Genomic DNA, 22,809 nt, shown 5'->3' with positions numbered 1-22,809 from the left:
CAAAAAGTATCACATCTGCCTATCAGGCCGAAACCTCGGAGTGTTCCTGGATGGCTCTTTTAAACTTGAGAAACAGGTGTCCACTGTGGTAAAAAAACAGCTTTTACCAGTTGCGTCAGATTTCCAAAGCAAAGCCGTTCCTTCCTTTAAAGGACCTTGAAAAGCTTATCCACGCATTTATCACATCCAGATTGGACTACTGTAACTCCCTCTACTCGGGCCTCCAACACTCTTCTCTTTGCCGGCTTCAGTTAATTCAAAATGCAGCTGCGCGTCTTTTAACAGGTACGAGAATCCATGAACACATAACTCCAATTTTAGCCAAATTACATTGGCTCCCTGTTAAATATCGTATAGATTTTAAAATTCTTTTGTTCACTTTTAATATTCTGAATAATTTAGCGCCCAGCTATCCCAACAGAGCACTTAGATCGTCCAATCACAGGCTCCTAGCACAACCTAGGACTCGAATGAAGTCGAGAGGTGACCGGGCCTTTGCATCCGTGGCACCTAGACTCTGGAATAACCTCCCTGTTCATATTCGTACTGCCGAATCTATCCAGTCTTAAAACTTATTTTTTTACTTTGGCTTTTGATTCTGTCTAGTTGGCTGGTCTAGCTTGTTGTGTCGTTACCTATTGTTTGTTGTCCTCTTTTATTGTTTGTTTTAACTGTCTCATGCTTTTACTGACTGTGAAGCACTATGGTCAACACTGTTGTTTTAATATGTGCTATATAAATAAATTTTGATTTGATTTGATTTGATATGCCATACAGATGGGAAGGGAAACAAAAGCACAGAGGAGCAAAGTTGCTCTGAGGAAAATAAAATAAAATAAAACAAAAATGGGGAAACTGGCTAAACGAGGTTACGTGAATCTCATTTATGTAAAGCTATTCATGAAAAGTCACTGCTACACACGCACACCCACATTAACCTAGACACAGTGTCTTCATGAATGCATGCATAGTGAATTGTTCCAAATATTTTTATTAGCATATCAGAGCTGAGTTTTTACCGACGCCTAATGGAAAACAGGAGACACGGGGAGAAAAAGACAACTGAACTGACACTAGCTGAGGAACACACACACACACACACAGACTCACACTACATACTCAACTAGGACTGAGTCTGCCAGTAGACTGAACACAGGCCATAATCCTGTATCATAAAAATTAACATTTCAATTATGGTGTTAAGAGATGCAGCTGATGGCTGCTGTGTACATCGCTAATGAGCCTTTCTTCTCAACCCCACAGTCATGTATATACACTAAGCTAAAGGGGAGGAATGATATGAATAATGACTAAGTTCCATTCTGTTTAAGACAGTGTAATCGCTCTGTAAAAGCCAGAAATCAGAATTAAATAAAACATGTAATAATTAAAATGTAATATGGTGCTGATGGTAATGATAGAAAGCACTGCATTTATTATACGAGCAGAAATTACAGGTGTAGATTGTGGTCTTTGAACAGCTCTCAGACACTAGGGGCGGGGGGAAAAAAATCGATACTGTGTAGCATCGTGATATTTTGTTTGCTAATAATGTATCAATACAGGGACAGCAGAAATCGATATTTTGTTACAAAAAAGGTTTTTGTGCTCTGACTTCAGAGCATGTTGATCCTTTTTCTGAGCAAGAATCCTGACATTCCTTCACTGTCCAAATGTGTTTAACTTGTTTTTGGCAGCAATAAAAATGACAGTTTACTTATTTTAATTTAAGACATGTTTTATTTTAAAGTTTAAAACTTTTTTATTTAATGTAAAATTATATTTTGTTTTAATTTACTTTCAAATTCTTCAGTTGCTGAAGGGGCTGCATAGTTTTCATAAACTGCATAGTTCAGAATAGCTATAATTGTACCAGATGGTTGATTCAGTTAAGTTGGACTAGACTGTAATACAAACCGTTCAGTTTGTCAACAATAAAACTGAAATGAGAGAAAGACTGAGTGTGAGACTTTGATATTAGATAAAATGAATATTGATAAAGTTTACCTTTATGTACAGAATCTGAATATCGCAAATATTTTAAAAAATTGCAATAATATCGTATCGTGCGTTAAGTATTGTGATAATATCGTATCGTGGGATGTATGGTGATTCCCACCTCTATCAGACACTAGTGCAGAGAGTCGCATGAAAGCATTGTTGGAAGAAGTTGTTGGGGTTTGCCTTACAGAGCAGCGGAGGGTCTTGTAGTAGACTTTTAATGGCAGGTAGAGCGTCATTAAAAAGAAAACAAAAAAAAAGTAAGCAAACATTAAAACATTACAGACCTGTTGCTCAAATATAAATGGAGAACAAAGGGTTGTAATAATAATATAAGCTGTAGATTACAGATCTACATTAATCTTTAGGAGGGCCAAGCTGATGTAAAACAATAATATCTGGCTGTCCCAAACTACTGCTAACATTGTTTTTTGACTGGCTGATGCGTAAATAGTAAAGTAGTGTTTTTAAAGCTCGTTGCTGTGCTACAGAACTGATGTTAAACTATGGTAAAACCATATTGTGCATAATTTAAATAGTATCTATAAAATCTTTCTTTTCTGGGAAAGGCTTATCATTATATGGTAACTGTGAAAGTTCATGTGGGTGTAGACTTAATTTCTCAATATCTTTATAATGTTAGCCGATTTGTGATGACGTTACAGTGAGAAAAGTCTTAAACAAATTTTCCTATTTTCTTCCTACTGAATCAAAAAAACAATTTATGATGCTCTTATAGTGGATGTACAACTGAAATGAAGGGCTTCAACACAGCAATATGCTGCCATTTTTCTGTACTTTTCAATAACAGGATGGCTGCAGATAAAAAAACAGGATGTAAACTATAAACAAGGAAAGAAAGTACAGATAATAAAACGACTTAACGATCGCCAATGCACTGAGGAAAAACAACAACAAACACATTGACAAAAAGGAGATTAAGAGTCATGTTTCCAATATTACGCTGAACTGTAATTGCATTTGATTGCATGAGTGAAAATAATGTGTTTTATCCTGTATTCATTGAGCATGAGGATGTGTAGCTCAGATTTTTGTGGATTCTTTGGGGAAAGGAAAGCTTATCTAACAAGGTGTGGAGCACAATGCCCGTTGACATTCAAAACATCAGTCACAAATCCACTGCTGAATAACCCAACATTGTTTGTAGGACCATTTAAGACATTAGAACTAAAAAGACCATGGGTTTCCCAGAAGTCCCTCCTTTTTCTTGAAAAGTCCTTCTGTGAGTATTTGTGAAAAACAGTGAAGCCAGAGCCTTTTGTGTTTATGCAGCCAGTGTGCCAGGGGTGATGGTTGCTTTGCCCTATTGAGATAAGATCTGTCTAGGTTTATGCTGCCGGTGTGAATAATGCATTTGAAATGATGAACCCTCCCTGACCAAGAGATGGACAGAAATAACACTGACGTCAGACCTGAGCCTCGTGGCACCAGACGGCGCAAGGAGAGGATATAGAGGGGATATTAAGCCCGCAGTGCTTCTCGGGGATCAGCTACACCTCTCAGCCTGCTTGTCTCTCAGTCAGGGGGGATGCATCTGTGTCATGCTCACCCTTTCTCTTGTCTTTTCATGGTGACGTGACAGGCATCTGTGAACACCAGGGAACAAAGAGGAAAGGCTACTCGCTGATATGAAATGGAGCTGCTGATAAACAGCTTTTTTGATAAACATCCATAGAGGCAACATATTTTCTACAAGTGTAGGTTACTAATGGCCTTTCACATCAGACAGTATCACTAATATAATTTTGATCAAGCGTATAATAAATATGACCTATACGTACAATACAACTACTTCAACTGAAGGTTTATGTCTAATAATACCAACCAAGGTGATTATAGTTAACTAACAGTGTTGGGAAGGTTACTTTTAAAATGTATTCCATTACAGATTACAGAATACATGCCCCAAAATGTATTCTGTAACGTATTCCGTTACGTTACTCAATGAGAGTAACGTATTCTGAATACTTTGGATTACTTAATATATTATCATGCTGTTTACAACTACATGAATGTACTATTGCTGTGATTTATTACTGTTACTGAAGGTCTGCGGCTCCGAACCGTAGTAAAGGGACCTCTGGCTAATACGTCGGGTTCTGTGTCGGGCTCGTAGCCGAAAACTAGCTTTACTTTGTTGTCTGGGTCAACTTTGCTAGCGAGAGACAGAGAGAGGCGTTGAAAGGCTGCTCCAACAGAACTTATTGTTTCAGAGGAAAACACGAACACGGTGTACAGTCGAGTCTTAATAGCTTACTTACAACTGGGCTCGTCAGGCTCTCTTCTTGGCTGCAGTGGTTATTATTATATTTACATGCTTCCAGCTCCCGTTTTTGCTCGATGACAGCTCGTACTTTTCCTTTTTCTCCCTCCCTCGCTCACAGACACATAACGGGTATGGCAGTCCATTCTCCCTGCAGCACGGACTACACTGCCTATGATGCTACATTCTTTAGAGCTATACCTGTAGCATTCTGCCTATTAGCTTAGCACAACAACAACAAAAAGGTGCTCTCTCTCACCCAGGAAACACGCAGAGAGAGAGAGCGTCACCCTGTAACCATGGCAACCGTAACGCTGCCACCTGGAACAACAGAACGTAGCTGTCAAACAAAACCCAAACAGTCCTGACCCGCCACAATATGAAACAGGGAAGTACCGCCGTGTAATCCATTTATTTCAACAAAGTAACTGTATTCTAAATACCACCTTTTTAAACGGTAACTGTAACGGAATACAGTTACTCATATTTTGTATTTTAAATACGTAACGGCGGTACATGTATTCCGTTACTTACTAACACTGTTAACTAAAATGAAACTAAAACTAAATGTGAAAAAAAAATTAAATAATAAAAACGGATGAATTTTTAAAGTTGGAAAATTAACACAAATAAAATGAAACTATAGAAGAAAGAGTTTTAGTAATTCTTAGTTTGGTAAAAAAAAAAAGGAAAAAATCTGATATCTACAACACTTTGAGAAATTTTCTTTTTATTATAATACCTGTACTGATTTTAAATATTACCTCTGACATATGACGTCCAACAGTAAAAAATTATTATTAGAATAATAAAATATTAAAAGGTTCAGATGCTGATTTTTATTTCCAAAACAACACTTTATTTAACACATTTTTCATTGAACTATTTACTAAACTCAGAGGATAGAAACAAAGTATCAATCCTGCTGCACTCGTACTGATGCGATATCAGTGCTTTGGTATCAATCCTACAGATATTTGGGTCGATCCGCCCACCTCTAACCCAAAGTCAGAATGCACAATCACTCCACAAATCACAGTACACTAAATAATTACTCGGTTACCTCGAGTAGCTAACTCCACCCACTGTTTTCCTTTTTGTCTCCTATTACATGATTTTCACATATGCTCTGATATTTTGAAATCCAAGGTCAGAGATCAAAGCCTAATGCTGAGAGGTGAACTGGAATCAGCCAGACTCACTGGAGGCTTACTCAAGTTAAAGAGTTCAAATTTATTTAACTGAGATCACTGAGAACCTCCAAAGTGCTCTTTTTTTCTAGCCTGCCAGGATATGATAATTTCACATAATTTCAATAGAACAGATTAGATGAGACTGTAAGCGTAGGAAATTTGTATTTTTCTTTCTCCCGCTGTCTCTCTCCCTCTCTCTCCCTCTGGTATAAAATGTATTCATTCATCTCCCAGGCCAAATTTCTCCAGCTGAAGATACTTTCCATTTTGATTGAACATTCAAATTTTACACATCTTCTTCGAGGCTGCTAATTCAGCATAATTAAATCCTGTATGTCTACAGATTCGAAATAGCAAACTCTGACTAAATTTACTCAAGGCAATTTGATATCATGAAATTTATTTGCCTTGTCACTCCAGTGTAAATCTATATCATGTAAATGATCGGTATTTATCCTAATAAGTAGCAGTAAATTGGATATTCTCAGATTTCTGTGTCATCTTTCACCTCTGGAGGTTTGCTTTATTTAGCCTGGGTGTTCAAACTCTCTGTGAAGCTACTTTAGCATTTTAATCTCAGTCTTTATTAATATTTTTTTGTGTCACCCATAGGCAACAGATTTCTAATAAGACAGACCAAACACCTTTTTATAGTATAGAGATCAGCTGAAATTCAAAAGACTTCAGAACCAGAGGATGGAGCAAATATGTTTTTCTCTCTTTTTCAGTTCTGAAAGGCTGTGAAATGGAGAGCAGTGGGAAGCAAACACTAGTCGACACTATGTAAAGAGAGACTGACCTTTACACATAAAGAAACCAAATCTCATTCAGGTGACCTTGAAAGTGGCTACAATTCGCAGAGGTTGGATGTAACAAATGTTCTGAATATTGCGCCGAAAGAAACAAAGAAATGACTACAGCCTCATTTGTGCAATAGTCCATTCAGACAAAACCATTCGGTGCAATCATAGTCGGCAAAAGCTCCGGGTTCTCTTGAGAGGAAAAGCAGCAATAAGCACATATTTACTCTTTTCCACATCAGGGGGAAGAGATGCATACGAAATTGGAGCGCATAACTAAGTCTATCTTGATCCATATTTCTATCAGGGATGAACCAGTTAAAGCGGAATTGAAAAAGAGAGATAGACACGGAGAGAGTTTGCTCAGAAAGCTCTCTTTGTGGAGACTCCCTCCCCTGTGCGTGGGGAAAATGAAGCATTAGAGTGTGTGCTGGCATGGCAGAGAAGAGATGAAAGAGCATCTGACTCCGGTCGCTGAGATCTCCTCCTCCCATGTTTGATCTTGTCTTCTGGTCGGCTGGCTGCCCGAGAACAACGTAGAAAGTCAAGGCCTTGTTTGGGGCATTAGCATGAAGGCAAGGACAGAACAGCTTTCATAAGCTAAATATGTCCTTAAAAGCACACAGAAGATACAATCACTCACATCTCCAAGGACAATATTCTAGCATTTGGCCTGACACAAGACGAACTAGATATAAACTAGCTTCAACAAAGAAAACTAGCACTTTGTTCATTGACAAGCTAGTTTTGGCCTGGATTATGAAGAAATCAGCATACAATAAAGCATTTCATGTGATTTTTCCATTCACTCTCACTCAGACAGCGAGGAATGAGAAAACATGTCAGATCAGTTTTCCAACATCAAAAAGCAAACAGAAGAAAATGTTATATGCCTAAATAATTATATGGAATTATATGGAATAATTATATGTTATATGGAACTAAATAATTCCAATCCTTTAGTCTATCACAGATTATACAACGTTAAAATTTGCTACAGCAAACAGTTTAGCCTAAAACCAAACGTCAGATGACTCGTGTGTTCATGTAAATGAACTATTGAAGATTATTATTATTTACAACAACTAATTCAATGTCAGGTTATTTCATGTGTTTGGAAATGCTCTTAAAAGTGTTACAGAATCATAAATCATTCAGGGAAGGACAAAACAGCTCTGCAGAAACTAAGTGAAGCTACAGCTAAGCATTTTTTAATCTAATTTTTAATGGTAGAAGAGCAAGCAACATCATCTGAACATTAAATTAAATGGGGTTGAGTTGAAATCATCGTGGTGGACCAGTAATTCTATTTTTAGCTTTAAAATGTCAAATAGACACAAACAAGAATGTGCAAATGCGCACATTCACACTGTGTAACCACTTCACCTCTGTGGTCAGCAGGGTGATGAGACAGGGGAGCACAGCCGAGAGGAGGTTATAACGGTGCAGCCGCAGTGGTAATGCATTTTATTTATGACAGGCGCCTCAGGACTGCAACCTATCTGCACTCAGAAGCTTATCACAAGGGGCGTCTGGACTAACGACACATGGACAACAACCACGTGACTGTCATAGGCAATTACAAAGGAAACAGTGAGATTATAATGAGGTACTGAGTTTTATTCTTCAGGTAAATGTCGGTGTCTATTCAGGCTAATAGCAATTCCAGCAATACAGGATATCAAGACAGGAAATGCTGCAAGTGTCCAAAAGACGTGTTATTCTTTGTTCTTTTTTTGGTCTTCATCGTCTCTGCTGTGGCAAACTCTATTTAAATAACTGACACTGTACATTAGCTGTTAAAATGCTGTGCCTCAACAGCTGAATGAGATGGGTGCAAGATAGCAAAAAGTGAGGGTTGGGTCACAAAAATGATCATATTTAATATTTTGTGAAAACTCCTTTGCAGAGAAACTTATCAAATAAATGCACAACATGAAATATGTAAATGCAGGATTAAATAACATTTCCTCTTTGCTCCAACATCGTATTGCCCAAGAGAAAGTTAGTGAGATGTTTCCTTGTGATCTATTTCCACTCGCTGGATGGTGCAAAATTGGAGATGATAGGATGATAGGAATTTACTATTACTGGAATACAGTATCGGCATTAAAGGAACCGAACTGTGCTGGTTTGAACTGTATTCTGATAGACATACATACATACAGAGATAAACCCAACAATCATATGACCCCCTATGAGCAAGCATGTTGGTGACGGTGGGAAGGAAAAACTCCCTTTTAACAGGAAGAAACAGGAAGAACCAGGCTCAGGGAGGGGCGGGGCCATCTGCTGCTACCGGTTGGAGAGAGAGAAGGAAGACAGGATAAAGACATGCTGTGGAAGAGAGCCACTGCAGGCATTTCTTAACCACTTAAGCCCCACGCCCCAGTACCGGGGGCAAAAAGGAGGAGATCACGTTTAATTGGATATAACACGGGGTGAGAAATATCAGTCCAGACATGTGTGGTATCCACAGAAACCTCTGAATCTCAGCTAAAATGTCATATAAACCATTTCTACAACCACCAAACACATCGAAAACAAGCCATGATTTAACAAGCAGTTACGTAAATGCGCAGAAGACCACTAAACAAACAAAAACGAACTGGAAATTCTCCAGACTTCATGTAACCGGCTAAAGATAGGCTGGTTAGCTTCCAGAGCTATCACTGACTCCACACACCAAGTTTCACCACGATCAGACCAAAATTCACTGAATGAGCCGCAAAAGAAGATCACAAAAACACACAGCGGTGCAAATGTGCTAAGACAGAGATTAGCTTACCCTCCCGATTTCCGCCTTTATTTTCACTGGTAGCCGGTAGCCACGTGATTATCAGCAGTTACCACGTCTACCTAGCCGCATTAGAGCCGTTTTCTGTCAACAACCTCCATTTTAGACCCACCTACAGACACGTGACTGGACAGAAGCCACATGCAGCAAATTTGGGCCCACGTGGGTTTTGGCATTGCAACGTCTGATTGGTTGACGTGACGTGACGTGGCATTGTTACTTTGATTCTATTGGCTAAAACGATTAAAAAGAGGTGTCAATCATGCAAACTGACCAAAAGAAACCAAAGTTACAGCCCCTCAGAGTTTAAAGGGCCAGAGACCAATTAGCTTCATGTGCATTGCAGAAAAGGTCCATTACCATGTAAATGTGTGGTTAATTCTTCAAAAATATATTTTAAAAAAAGCATTTTAGGCCTGTTAATAATAATAAGATAAGATGACCTTTATTAGGACAGAGTTTGTAATTGCAGAGAAATAATCAATTAAATTTGGGCATTACATTTTTGAGCAGGAAGCTCAGAACCCCCCTTGGGGCTTAAGAGGTTAAAAACAGAAATCCCTGGATAACATGTAATTGGCTACTTCTAACAATATCTAGATTACATTTGGCCCTAAAAATCTAAAAATAAATAAATAAATAAATCCAAACATGGTGTGTAAGATACTTATTTACCTTGACCTCCAATAACAACGTGTGGAATCTTGGAAACATTGTTGACCAGGATACATCCTGTCAGTGAGAACATTAAACAAATATCTGGGCCTTCTGCTCATTTTTGCTAAAGTTAGAACCATGCTACCTCAGAGTCCATTTTTACAGAGCTCAAAGAAACAGCAACAGCTCACAGCCGAATTACCAGCTAACTTAGGAACATGGACAGCATGCAGACTCTACACAGAAAGGTTGCAAGGTTGGTTCAAACTTGGGACCTTCTTGCTCTGAGGTAATAGTGCTAACCAGTGCACTATTGTAGTTCCAGATCAGAGCAGAGCATTCATGCATTTTTTACTACTGTAAGTCTCTATTATAGTAGCAGGAACTGGAAAATAGTTCATATTTCTTCTCTACTAGCTTCTTTTCATTCAATGCCTGTTAAATCCAGAACTGAATTTGAAAGTCTTCCTCTCACGTACAAAGTCTGGAATGATCCCCCCAACGTCACACCTTAAAGACCTTTTAGTATCCTATTATTCCAACAAAGCACTTCGCTGTCAGACTGAAGGCTTACTTGTGGTTCCTAGAGTTTACAAAAGTAGAACAGGAGGCAGAGTCTTCAGATATCAGGCCATCACCCTATAGATCCAGATTTAGGAGATTGACACACTAAATTTAAAATTAGGCTTAAACACCCTCCCCTTTTTTTTTTTGATAGAGCTCATAGTTAGAGCTGGATCAGGTAACCGTGAACTATTCCCAAGTTATGCAGCTATGGGTTTGGGTTGCTGGAGAACTTCCCATGATGCACTTAGCATTTATTCTCCACACAATCCAATATGTCACTATGTGCGAGCTTTGTCACCTCTCTCCTATAATTTGCGTTTTGTCTTTCACCTCTCTGTGCTTTCGCTTTTTCTCTTCTCATCCCTAAAATAGTCAAACTGAGCTTGATCTCTCATAACCCAGTGCACTTTAACACCCTTAAAAAAATAATTACTGTCAAATTTCAAGAATGCACCCTAATGCTGTATGCTGTGTTTGTGGACCATGTTCCTGTTGTGTGTCTCAAATAATCTATTTCTCCTCTACAGTAATGTAGGTGAAGGAAATCGCAAGTGAACAATAAATAATAAATGTGCATGTCCTGGCTTTATAATAGACCTTAAGTTTCTTCTCCTGGTTTCCAAATTACCTACTGGATAACTGCCTCAATGCATGTCAGGTGATGCTCCCCTTCCTGTTACACTAGGCTCTAATAAGACCTATGGAGAGGCAGATTTGGTGTGTTTGGCCCTTATCGAGCAGCTTGCCAGAGGACCTGGGGGCATCAGAATCTGTGAGTGCTTTCAAATAAAATCATGAGAAAAAGCATTTCAGCCCAAGATTTATATATTCAGTCAAACCAGAACAAATTCGCCGTGCAATTTTATCTGAATGCTAATGCACAAAAGATTAATTTACTTTGATTTAATGTTTTACCATTCACAATTGTGTAGGAAAAACTGGATATGAAAGGAAAGGTTTCAGGCATTTAGGGATCGGTTCCGCTGCTCACCTTTGTCTGAACAGCGCAGGGCACATGCACACCAGGAAACTAAAGCAGCTAAATCAATTAAAATCCCATTAAAGTCAGCACCATTATTGAGGTCATTACCAAGGGGGAGAGATGCCTGATGATGATGGTGGATCAAACAAGATCTAATTAATTCATTTATTCATTAACACGCTGCTCTCACGCAAGCGTGGTTAGCGCAATGTAATGAAAATGGAGAGAGGGAGAGCCAGACATCAAGTGCAGCATCTCAGCACAAACATCAAAACTTGACACGAGAAGGAAAATATGAATATGAAATATGAAACGCAACATCAAAGACGAGTTATTGCCAGTATAGGCCATTGGCTGCTTTTCAAAGGACACTGAAACACATGAACATTTTCTGGCACCGCAGTGAATGCCTCCATTCAGCTCTGTTATGCACACGCACACACTAGGTGTCAGTCTGGTTGCAGCGAGAGACAGAGAGGGAAGACAAAGAGGAAACTGCAAGACCAGGGGAAGGAGGAAACTACACAGCCTGTTTCTCTGCTTCATCTCACACCAGTGGAGCTGTGATTAGGGAGCAGCAGACAACGATGGGTATTGATCCTTTCTCAGATGGCCCAGGGACCAGAGGCCAAGAAAATGACAGAAACATGCTATGTTGCTTCCTCAGCCTGGGGATGTGGGGCTGAGTTGTTGGCGTCTATATATAAATGGGGTTTTTAAACAGATAAGGCGATAACGAGGTTAAACCAAAGATTGGAAAGGAAAAAAATAACCGACGTGTGTGTTTTTAGATGTTTGGTTTTGCCTATTTCAAACTGAAAGATACTATCCTCGCCTTCTCTTACTACGTCTCCTCTCCTCTCCTTTCACACACCGCACTCCCCAGAAATCAATACATGTTGGATTAAATGAAATATGAAATCTTTACACTGGTGGGCAAGATAGGATACCATGAGATTTTTTTTCTTTTCTTGAAGTTTGCTTTGCCTCAGTCATGTCTTCAACTGGATGATTTTCAATGCCGTGATCTGAAACACTACCATTCTTCAACATCCAGTAGTATTTGATTCACAGTTAAGCTGAGATGTAGAGGTTTGACTAGAGCTCTGTGGAGTACGGATGCCAGGTCAGAGGGTGAGGCAGACAGAAACAGAGCTTAGATGAAGAAGAACAGACGAGCTGATCGGATGTGACAGGAGCAGTGTCCTCCTCCACTGCAGCACAAAGTGCCCCAAATGAAAATCTATATGGCCCAATGCTGGCAGCAGACCTTCACGGTCTGGAAGAGACGAGTGGACAGTCGAAACGTTACTGCAGCAATATGCATGTAAACAATCGTGGTATTCCTGTGATGACACGATGCTGACAATTAAAACACCCTCTGGAGCCGGATCTATTGTCGTCACTGATTTGCCTTTCTCTTCACACAGCGTGTGAAATGCAGTGTAGTCAAGACTTTAGTTCAGCATGTGGCAGCTGCTGACAGTGCTTATTTCAGTTCATCCAAGTTAGCTGGTTTATTTTAGGGAACCAGTATCTCTCGTTTGGTATCAAAGTCATTCTCTTTCAGTTTTTGGACTTCCCAGTTCAAAAAGTCAGCTGACATTCCAGTTTTCTGTTCACCACAATCTTGCTTTCGTTGCACATGGATGATCGGGGTCGTTCTGTGATTTCAGTTCAGGTCATCTGGAGTTTAATATTACATATTTAATATGTTCGCTTTTCTGTCTTGGCAGTTTCCAACCCCTCCAGTGAATTTGGCTGGATTTACAAACCCCTCAGGTTTATTCTTTCCAACTCTTTCCCCCAACTGATGTCAACACAGTTAATCAGATCAAAGCGGCAGAGAAAGGGGTTACACGTCACGCGTTTTTATTGCTTTTCCATTACATCTCTAACATTGAAATACTCACAATAAAATGTCTTGTGGTAACATTGGTCCAAAGTGTTATTTTCAAAATAAAGGCTCCTTTGTAGCCTATCCTTGTCACGTCCGGTGTGGCAGACGTGTGGAATTGGAGATAGGAAACGTTTCATACAGCTTTGTTTGACAGAAATGAAGGAGAAAATCGTTTGTTCATTTGTTCATTTGTTTCTACATGAGCTTTGATCATTCTCTGATTAAGGTCAGCTATTGAACGGCGTATATTTTAAAGTAAAGGCTTTAAAACCAAGTTAGTACAAACGTCACTAATGTCACATGACTTTGCCGACATGTGGCCAACAGTAATGTTTTAATGTTCTTCGTTATTAAACATTTGCACATAAATAAGTGACATAATATTCAGTACTTACTTAAAGTTTACTCTTCGGGCACCCCTCATCCGCAGTTTTTTTTTTTTTTTTGGCAAAATTATCCACACCCACCGCCGCGCTATGCATTCTGGGATATGTTGGGCCACAAAGTCTACACCGCCACGTCCTTAAAATTCAGGGAAATGAAGGACGCATTTGAGGGCCGCATTTCGAGCAGCCTTCGAATTGGGACAGCCTTCGTCGCGTCGCGGTGACGTAATCGGCCTTAAAATGCGGCCTTTAAGGCTGCAGACCCTGAATTGGGATACAGCCTATCGCTGTGTCCCCTTTCAGGGTCTGCACGCTTGAAGTACGCGCACTACGCGTACTACGTACGGTGCGTACTATAAGTACGAGAAGTGCGGAAGTGAGAGGCTTGTGAAATGGGACGGTATATGCTTCGTCGTGCTGTTCAGGTTGCCTAGCAACCATGATACTAACCGCGAGACACGTTACAAACAGCTTTGTTTGACAGAAATGAAGGAGAAAAATGTTTTGTTGGTCAATCATTTTTGACATCACTTTGATTAGTTGAGTATCTGAGGCTGAGACCACAGGACTGTAAAACATGATTCAAGGGCTTCATTTCTGTACTGAACAGTTATTTAAGATTAGCTAGTAAATAATAATTAGTTAATGTTGTTCATGAGACTAAAGTCATCTCACTATGGTAATGTAAATATAATATGGCCAATATTATAGTATTGTCAGATTATTATGATACACACACACACACACACACACACACACACACACACACACACACACATATATATATATATATATATATATATATATATATATATATATATATATATATATATATATATCAATCACTGACTTTCAGCTTGTTGTGTTTGTGGATATATGACTGACTTTAATTATCCATAAAATCATCAGATTCTCTGTAAGATTAAGGTCGACTATATGTATATTTAGAAGTAGAGGCTTTATAACCAAGTTAATGCTGAAAGTACAAACATCACTAGTGTCACACAACTTTGCCGACATGTGGCCAACAGCAATGTTTTAATGTTCTTCATTATTAAACATTCGCACATCGTCGCGTGACGGTGACGTAACCGCACTTGAAATGCGTACTTCAAGCGTGCAGACCCTGAATTGGGACACAGCGTATAAATACACACGCCAGGAATCAGGGGATGGGAAACAGGAGGGGAACACACCTGGAATACATGACAACTGACGAGGCAGGGGAAACGTAAATAGAACACGCTGGCATAAGACAGAGCCCTTCAAAGTAAAACAGGAAACACATACACGTAATGACACAGACTCAGAGACGCGGACTAAACACAGAGACCTACTACACTAAGGGAATGCACAAGCAGGGAAGACACCAACCAGAGGGAACACCACTAAACCCTAGAAAAAACAAAACCATCAAAAGTAAAAGTACATAACCAAAAACACTGGGTCACCGACCCAGGACCATGACAATCCTATTTTATTATATATTTACTCTTTGCTAATATAAATACAGTTATATATAATATTAGAGTTAGGGTGTTGCATATATCCTATAAACATAAGTACACAACATTTAGGGCAAATCACCTTGTTTAAATTATTTGTTATTTAAAACGAGGAGACTCACAAATATATTTCCACGCGCTGTAATCCCACTGTGGCCTTAACTGTGAGGGTATTGTGACAATGATGCCTGCAGGAGGTTTAGGTCCTGTCGAGGCAGCAAGGCTGACTATTCAGCCTTCACACACAAACGGAGTGGATATATCCTGAAAAGGGAGCCATCATTAATCATTCATATAATTTTCAATATAGTCCACCTGCAGCCACAGGAAGAACCTTGGGAAAGCTTATTGGAGTCACCCTTGAGCGCTTTGTTAATCTGTGTTTCTTTTGAGCTATTTTTTATTTTTACATTTGAAATTTAATGAACATGTTAAATATTTTTTTCTATCAAAGATGCATTTTATCATCCCCATTAAAGAAAGGAATCGTCTCTTTTATCCCTTTTGTTTCCGCTGATCTGCTCAGACGTGCGTTGGCATCATGTTCTATTCAGATCTCTACAGAGACGTTTGCATTATATATTTTCTCTTTAGTTACTCTTTGCATCCTCTTTCATTTTGTCCCCTCCGAGCTACTCCTTCAATATTTTCAGGTCACACTTTGTTTTGGTTCTTTGCTTGCTCTTTTCCTAATCTCATCCCTCTAAAAAGTCTGTTTCCTCAGTCTTTTAAAATGCTACTTGCAGAATTTATTCCAAGAATATTCACGCTATTTATTCTGCATTAGCTGCCACAACTGCTATGTGAGAGATTTCTTTCATCAACCTCCAAAAGTGAGGCACTGATGAGCTCTCATTCTTCTGGGGACGCTGATCTGCTCAAAAAACGTCTCTGAACTTTGAAAAGCAGTGAACACAGCACGTCATGATGTATCATTTTATTGTCAGTTTTGCTTGTTGACCTTCATCCAGCAGCATGTATTATTAAGCTGCAAGCTGTTTTAATTTATAGTCCCACGTATTTAATCAATCACCAGATTGATCTGTCTGATTAAGAGACCATTCAGTTAAAATGAAGAATAAAAAAAATTCCAGAAAGCTGTTTTAGGTTTCTATCGTCCCTGTAATTGCAACTTTGATAAATGTTTCTTAGCCGACTTGCATTTATCGGCACAAGTTTAGATTGCAAGAGTTGCCTCATTCCAAGTCTGTCGGGAACAGTGTTACTTGAAAAAAGTAATCAGTAACTTATTACTGATTACTTCCCCAAAAAGTAATCCCGTTACTTTACTGATTACTTATTTTCAAAAGTAATTAATTACTTAGTTAGTTAGTTACTTTTTAAAAACACGATTTACAACCTGAATAGGTGATAAAGCGATAGATCTTTCAGCCCAATTCTACTTTTTCTGCATAATCCATCATACAAAATGTAATCAAATGGAAAAGTCTCTTTTTAAAACTTGTTTTGTTAGTTTTAATCTTTTAACTTTATGCATCAAGCAAAAATTAAATTATATGCAACATTCTCTGACTTGAATAAATTAGTTTAACATTTAAACCTATTTTCTGCACATTCCAGCACATAAAATAAAATATTTTTTTGTGTTTACACTCAGTCTTTCAAATAGATGCAAGTAAAACACAGCAGAAAATAAATAAAGTCAAAGACTAGCGGTCCTGTTGCTCTATTTTCACCTGTAAAGCAGGAGTGGGGTAGGCGGAGGTTTACCCTGGTGCAGGTGTGCTGCAGCGCTCAGTGGAAGAATCCGCGAGTTTCTCTGTGAGTTTCCCATTACGTCGTAGCTACTCGGTGCTTGTTTGGAAGTTTAGGGGTTTTTTCGCTATAACAAGAAGTTTTCTTCCCACGCACAACGGACACTAATGTTTTTGTCACTTTTTATGGAATCAAACTCAAAGTAAGGTCAGTACTTCCACGCTTTAAACGCTGCACGCTCATATTCTCTCCCGCACTCGATATATGATCCACTGTTGATCTGCACACAGCTGTTGTCAGGAACGTCGCACTCGCTTACGTCACTGTCATGAGACATTCTCGCAAAAAAATCACGGTTTTAGTAACGCAGTAACGCAGCGTTCCTACGGGAAAGTAACAGTAATCTAATTACCGTTTTTGCAATAGTAATCCCTTACTTTACTCGTTACTTGAAAAAAGTAATCAGATTACAGTAACACGTTACAAGTAACGCTACTGCCCATCTCAGGTCGGGAAGGCTTTCATCTCCCAGTTCATATTATCCAGAAGACGATGGAGTTATATTAATTTATCCATTTGCTCAACTACAATAATGAGTAGCGAAAAATCGTATAATTTCAGCTTCGTATTTAGTCTTCTTTCGTTACAGATTCTATTTTGGGGCATGATACGGTTAAAAAGACGAGACAGTCGATGCAATTTCTGGTTTAAAAGCCACTGTTGACTTTGACTTCTTCTGTCTGATTGCTAAATAATACAAACATGCTGCCGTGGTGTCAGTGCAAAAAATATTTGCACTCAGCGAAGTGCCAGAAGTCACAATTTGTTTGTCACTGAAAACCTCTGACTAACCACTGGCCACACCACCTCGCACTGCAAACACACCGAGCAGCCATGAAGCAGTAAACAGCGTGCTGGGCAGGAAGATAACATTTGTCAAAGTCAAATATGTTTGTCTGGCAGTTTTAAGATGTGTTTTATAGCCACACCAGATTACTGACACTGAAGTCAATCTCCCATGTTAAAACTTGGATCACTTTGCGTTTGTGTTTGTGTGTGAGACAGCGTATTTGCACTAGTGGTGTCATTTTCGCACCGGACTGAGCGTTAAAGCCATCGTCATTCTGCTTTTTCTCATTTTGTCTGCAGTAAAACTAAACACAGGCAGATTGTGCAATTTAATGTGTCTGTTTGAACAAATAACATAATGAGAGAACAAAGCTCTGTAAAAAAAATAGTTGTTTCAGTCACTGATTCATTATTTTTCATGCTCTCCTCAGTATATATCAAGTCATATCCTCTTCATATATCGGGCACTATGTAATGACCTCCACTAAAAAGGTTTAATGTATGCATTATACACACACTTCTCACCTCACATTCTTCTAAATGGCAGTTTGTGTGTGTGTATGTGTGGGGGGGGAGCATATGCATGGTTTTTGTGTGTACACACCGTTTACACATCCAGCCCCTGGTCTTGGGGAGAGCACTCTGCATGCCTTATTTCCTCTACGAGCTATTTTTGTCAGACATGAATCACAGGTACAGCTGTTAAAGCAAAGGCCTTCTCCCTACACGCCCAACCGCACACACACACACACACACACACACACACACACACACACACACACACACACACACACACACACACACACACACACACAGAGTTACTTACACTGTAGAAAATGGAGGAGGCTTTGGTTAATATGGCGAAACAGAAAGTAAGTACACTCTATCTGAACTACTTGATTAACGGCCGACATGAGAGGAGGAAGCAGCGGAGCAGAAAGCAAAATAGCGGTGCATGAGCGAGTGGCAACTGGAGGAACAAAAAAACAAGGAAATGAATGGGGGGGAGAAGGTGAAGGAGCTACATGAGTGAAAGTAGAGAGTAAGAGATATAAGGCACAGAACCAAGAGTGATTGGAGAGAGGATACGGCGGAGTTAGAGAGGGATGTGTGCATTAAAGAGCTGGATATTGAACGTGGACTCTGAGCGGCCCTACTGTTTGTGGACGTCTCTCCCCTTGGTTTCAAACACACACACATGAACACACACACATAGAGTCTCCACGGTCAGGCCAAGTCCAACGGTGGCTAAGGTTGCTATGGCAACATTCCACAGGAACGGTAATTACAATTAACATCCCATCTAAATGACCACCTCTCTCTCTTCACCCCCTTCCATCTCTTGGGTAATTATAGACTTCAGCTCAGCTCACCCGAGCGCCGCGGTTGGCCTCTTTTTATTTTACTGCTAAATAACCCTGTCGGGAAACAATAGAGGCAAAAAGAGTTATTTTATTCAAGGCTAAAAGGCCGGTCCATTACAATAATGTAGCGATGTTATCGCAGCATTGCAATCGATATGCGCTGCACATTTGTGCAGTGAACTGGTCAGGAGAACAACTTTTCCATTCGTGCAGCGGCACACGACTGCTGAGAGCATGTTTAGGACTTTCATTACGTAAATATTAGCTGAAGCGTACTCTATCTGCACGCCGGATCAGCTGTCAGAGTGCTCAGTTACGAAGGTGTGTGGCGCCGCTGCCTCTTATCTCTGTATCGTGGGACAGAGGAAGAGAAGACGTGAAGAAGGAAGGCTATAAGTGCTGGGAAAGCACAGAAAGCAATAGACTCTCGCTAGGCTGAAAGGGAGCGTTGTCAAATAGCACTTTGTCATGGTGTCACAGCCCATGCAGAGAGAGATGGAGACAGAAGGAGTGAGACTGTGTTAGAAACGAGGGAAGGGAAACACAGCAGAGCAGTAAAAGAAATCGCTCCTTTATGGCTCACTTGTGTTGCAATTTCAAAGACTTTAGAGAATTAAATGAAAGCAAATTGGTGCGTTTACAATGTGGGTAACACTTTGTAGTTTATTGTTTAATTCACATCACCAAAATGAATCAAATAAAGGCAATCAAGCCGATCCGAGAGTAAAAAAAAGAGTTATTTTTATGTTTAAAATGATTACAGAAAACACATTTGAAATTTAAAAAATCAAGTTATTCTTTTTTTTAATCTTCAAAAATCAAATTCTAAAGCGATAGCGCAGCAACTAAAACACAACGAGGGATTGGAAAATTCAAATAAAAAATATATTGGTTAAGAAATCACAAATCTTAAATAATTACAACCCATTTTAAGTCCATTAATTGGGCAAACTGAGCAAAGAACAGCAAACCATCAACAACAACAACAGAATCTACACGTATCTCTGGTCTGTTGATCCTTGTGCATTTACATTCTGGTCCCAGATGACGCAAGGAAATCAGATTGTCACGCGTCCCAGTCCCATTGGGAATATGTAATTGCTCCACTTTTTCAAAAAAAGTCATGCAGCAGCGATGCAGATCCACCTCCAGAGACTTTTGCAAGGATGGAATTTTGATTTCAAATTCAAGCAGTAAAACATCAAGCAGCACATACTAAACGCATAAACAGTGAAGAGAAACAAATGCTGCAGGTGTAAATGGACATGAACGAGCATGCCTTTGAATGTGAACATGCATGTAGATATTGCTTAATAAAATAAATAGCGGGTGGGTTAATATGTCTGGGCGAGTGATGACAGACATGTATATGGAGGATTAGGACTATCTTTCATTAGGGTAATGACGTGGCAGACAAAAGGAATGAAAATAAAAGGTCTGAGTGAGGACAAAGGTGTCAAAGAAAGAACAGGATGAGGGCTCAGAAAATAGGATATAAAATGGGGAAGTGCAAAGAAAAAGGACTAAGGAAGTCACTCTAATCTCTTTAATCCGTCTCTGGACACTCTTTTTAATTGTGTCCACTTTACCTGAGGGAATCAGGTGTCTGGGAAACAGAAAGTGCTATCCTGTCCACACTTCCACCCACTAACCACTGCTGCCCACCCTGTCACCCCACCCTCCACCAGCAATTCTCTGGGTCATTATTTCATCCCACAGCCACAGCACCCCAGATGGTCAAATCATCTCAACAATAGATCGTTGTGTTATTCCTGTCCAGTCCAGTGAGTTTGATCATCGCTAAATCCCCAATCCCTCCATCTTTCCATCCCTGGGCATCTGAGAGAGAAATGCAACAGGAAGGGAAGACTCTGGAGGAATACAAACTAAATGGATGTCTATCGGCACAACAATAATTTTCACTGAATGTTATACTAGGTTTGGCAAAATGGTGCAGCAGGGCATTCTTCTAACTAGCTAGCCTGTCTACTTGATTTCCATCATAAAAGACAATAAAGCCAAAAATATGATGCTGAAGTGAAATATTTTTTTTGCCATCCTTTTGTGCACAGACAAAAAAAAGAAAACGGTACAGCATCTACACCGCGGGATCCTCAACCTCAGCTACTGAGAAATCAGAACAGAAATGACAGATATTAGAAATATGTCGCACTGCCATAATCCTAACTGCAAACTAATGGATTGATGGGCATGCACACACATGCTACAACCACAGCAAATCTTTCCTCTAGTCCAAGTGTATAACACTCATCACATTTGGAGGTTCTGTAACACAGAAGATCCCACAGGAGGGGCTTCAAGCTGCACAATACCAATCCAATCCAATTTTATTTATAAAGCACTTTAAAATACCCAGCACAGGAACAAAGTGCTGTACAGAAAATAAGTTAAAACAATAGAATAACAGAAAACAGCAAAATTAATAAATAAAACACATAAAACATAAAATTAAAACAGCCCTATATTAAAACAAAAACAAGATAAAACAGCATCGAATCACCTAAAAACAACTAAAAAACAAACAAACAAAAAAAACAGATAAAGTTGTAGTGCATGTCTGTGTAACACAAGCTGAATCTGACATTTGTGCAATTAAAGAATGATTATGGTGCTTTTTTTTAAAAAAAAAAACAACAACAATATAATGAATTCACTTACTTAGCTAAATCATTGTTCCTCTGCTCAGAGTGCCTGTGGGGAAGTTAATATTTTTTAGTAATTCTGGTGACTCTTCATTAGTTGCTTAGTGGGGCTGACTGTTTCAGACAGGAAAAAAAACAAAACTATAAAATTCTGGGACTATTTAATGGCAAATGTTTTGTGCATGGCATTTTTCAAGAAGCTTAAGTGAATACAGTCAAGGAATCCTTTAGCCCAGCGGTCTCCAACCTTTTTTGCGCCACGGACCGGTTTATGCCCGACAATATTTTCATGGACCGGCCTTTAAGGTGTCGCGGATAAATACAACAAAATAAAACTAGTACCGGTACCAAAAAAAAGAAAATTTATTCATAACACACGTGAAAAGACCCAGGAAAACAGAGTAAACGATAAAAACGATAACAAAATAACCCTGAAAACTATACATTTCACACCTGAGCCTCAACTCTCGCGGCCCGGTACCAAACGACTCACGGACTGGTACCAGTCCGAGGCCAGGGGGTTGGGGACCGCTGCTTTAGCCTCTTCAGGCAATTTCAGAAGCTAAATTCTCTTAAATTGATAGTTCTGGTTTGAAGATTACAATGACATACACAGCCCCTCTTTTGCTTGCCTCGTGGTCATTTTCCAGCAAGCGAGTCTACTCAAGCACAACTGCTGTGTCCAGCTGGAACAAGTGGACAGACACCACAACGTTTTCAGCAGAGATGGGCAGTAACGCGTTACTTGTAACGCGTTACTGTAATCCGATTACTTTTTTCAAGTAACGAGTAAAGTAAGGGATTACTATTGCAAAAACGGTAATTAGATTACCGTTACTTTCCCGTAGGAACGCTGCGTTACTGCGTTACTAAAACCGTGATTTTCTTGCGAGAATGTCTCATGACAGTGACGTAAGGGAGTGTGATGTTCGTGACAACAGCTGTGTGCAGATCAACAATGGATCATATATCGAGTGCGGGAGAGAGTATGAGCATGCAGCGTTTAAAGCGTGGAAGTACTGACCTTATTTTGAGTTTGATTCCGTAAAAAGTGACAAAAACATTAGTGTCCGCTGTGCGTGGGAAGAAAACTTCTTTTTACAGCGAAAAAAAACCCCCCTAAACTTCCAAGCAAGCACCGAGTA

Source organism: Neolamprologus brichardi, chromosome 7 (genome assembly GCF_056152115.1).
Source record: "Neolamprologus brichardi isolate AB-2024 chromosome 7, ASM5615211v1, whole genome shotgun sequence".
NCBI classification, from domain to species: Eukaryota; Metazoa; Chordata; class Actinopteri; order Cichliformes; family Cichlidae; genus Neolamprologus; species Neolamprologus brichardi.
The sequence above is the reverse complement of the archived record's forward strand: the minus strand, read 5'-3'. Positions refer to the sequence as shown.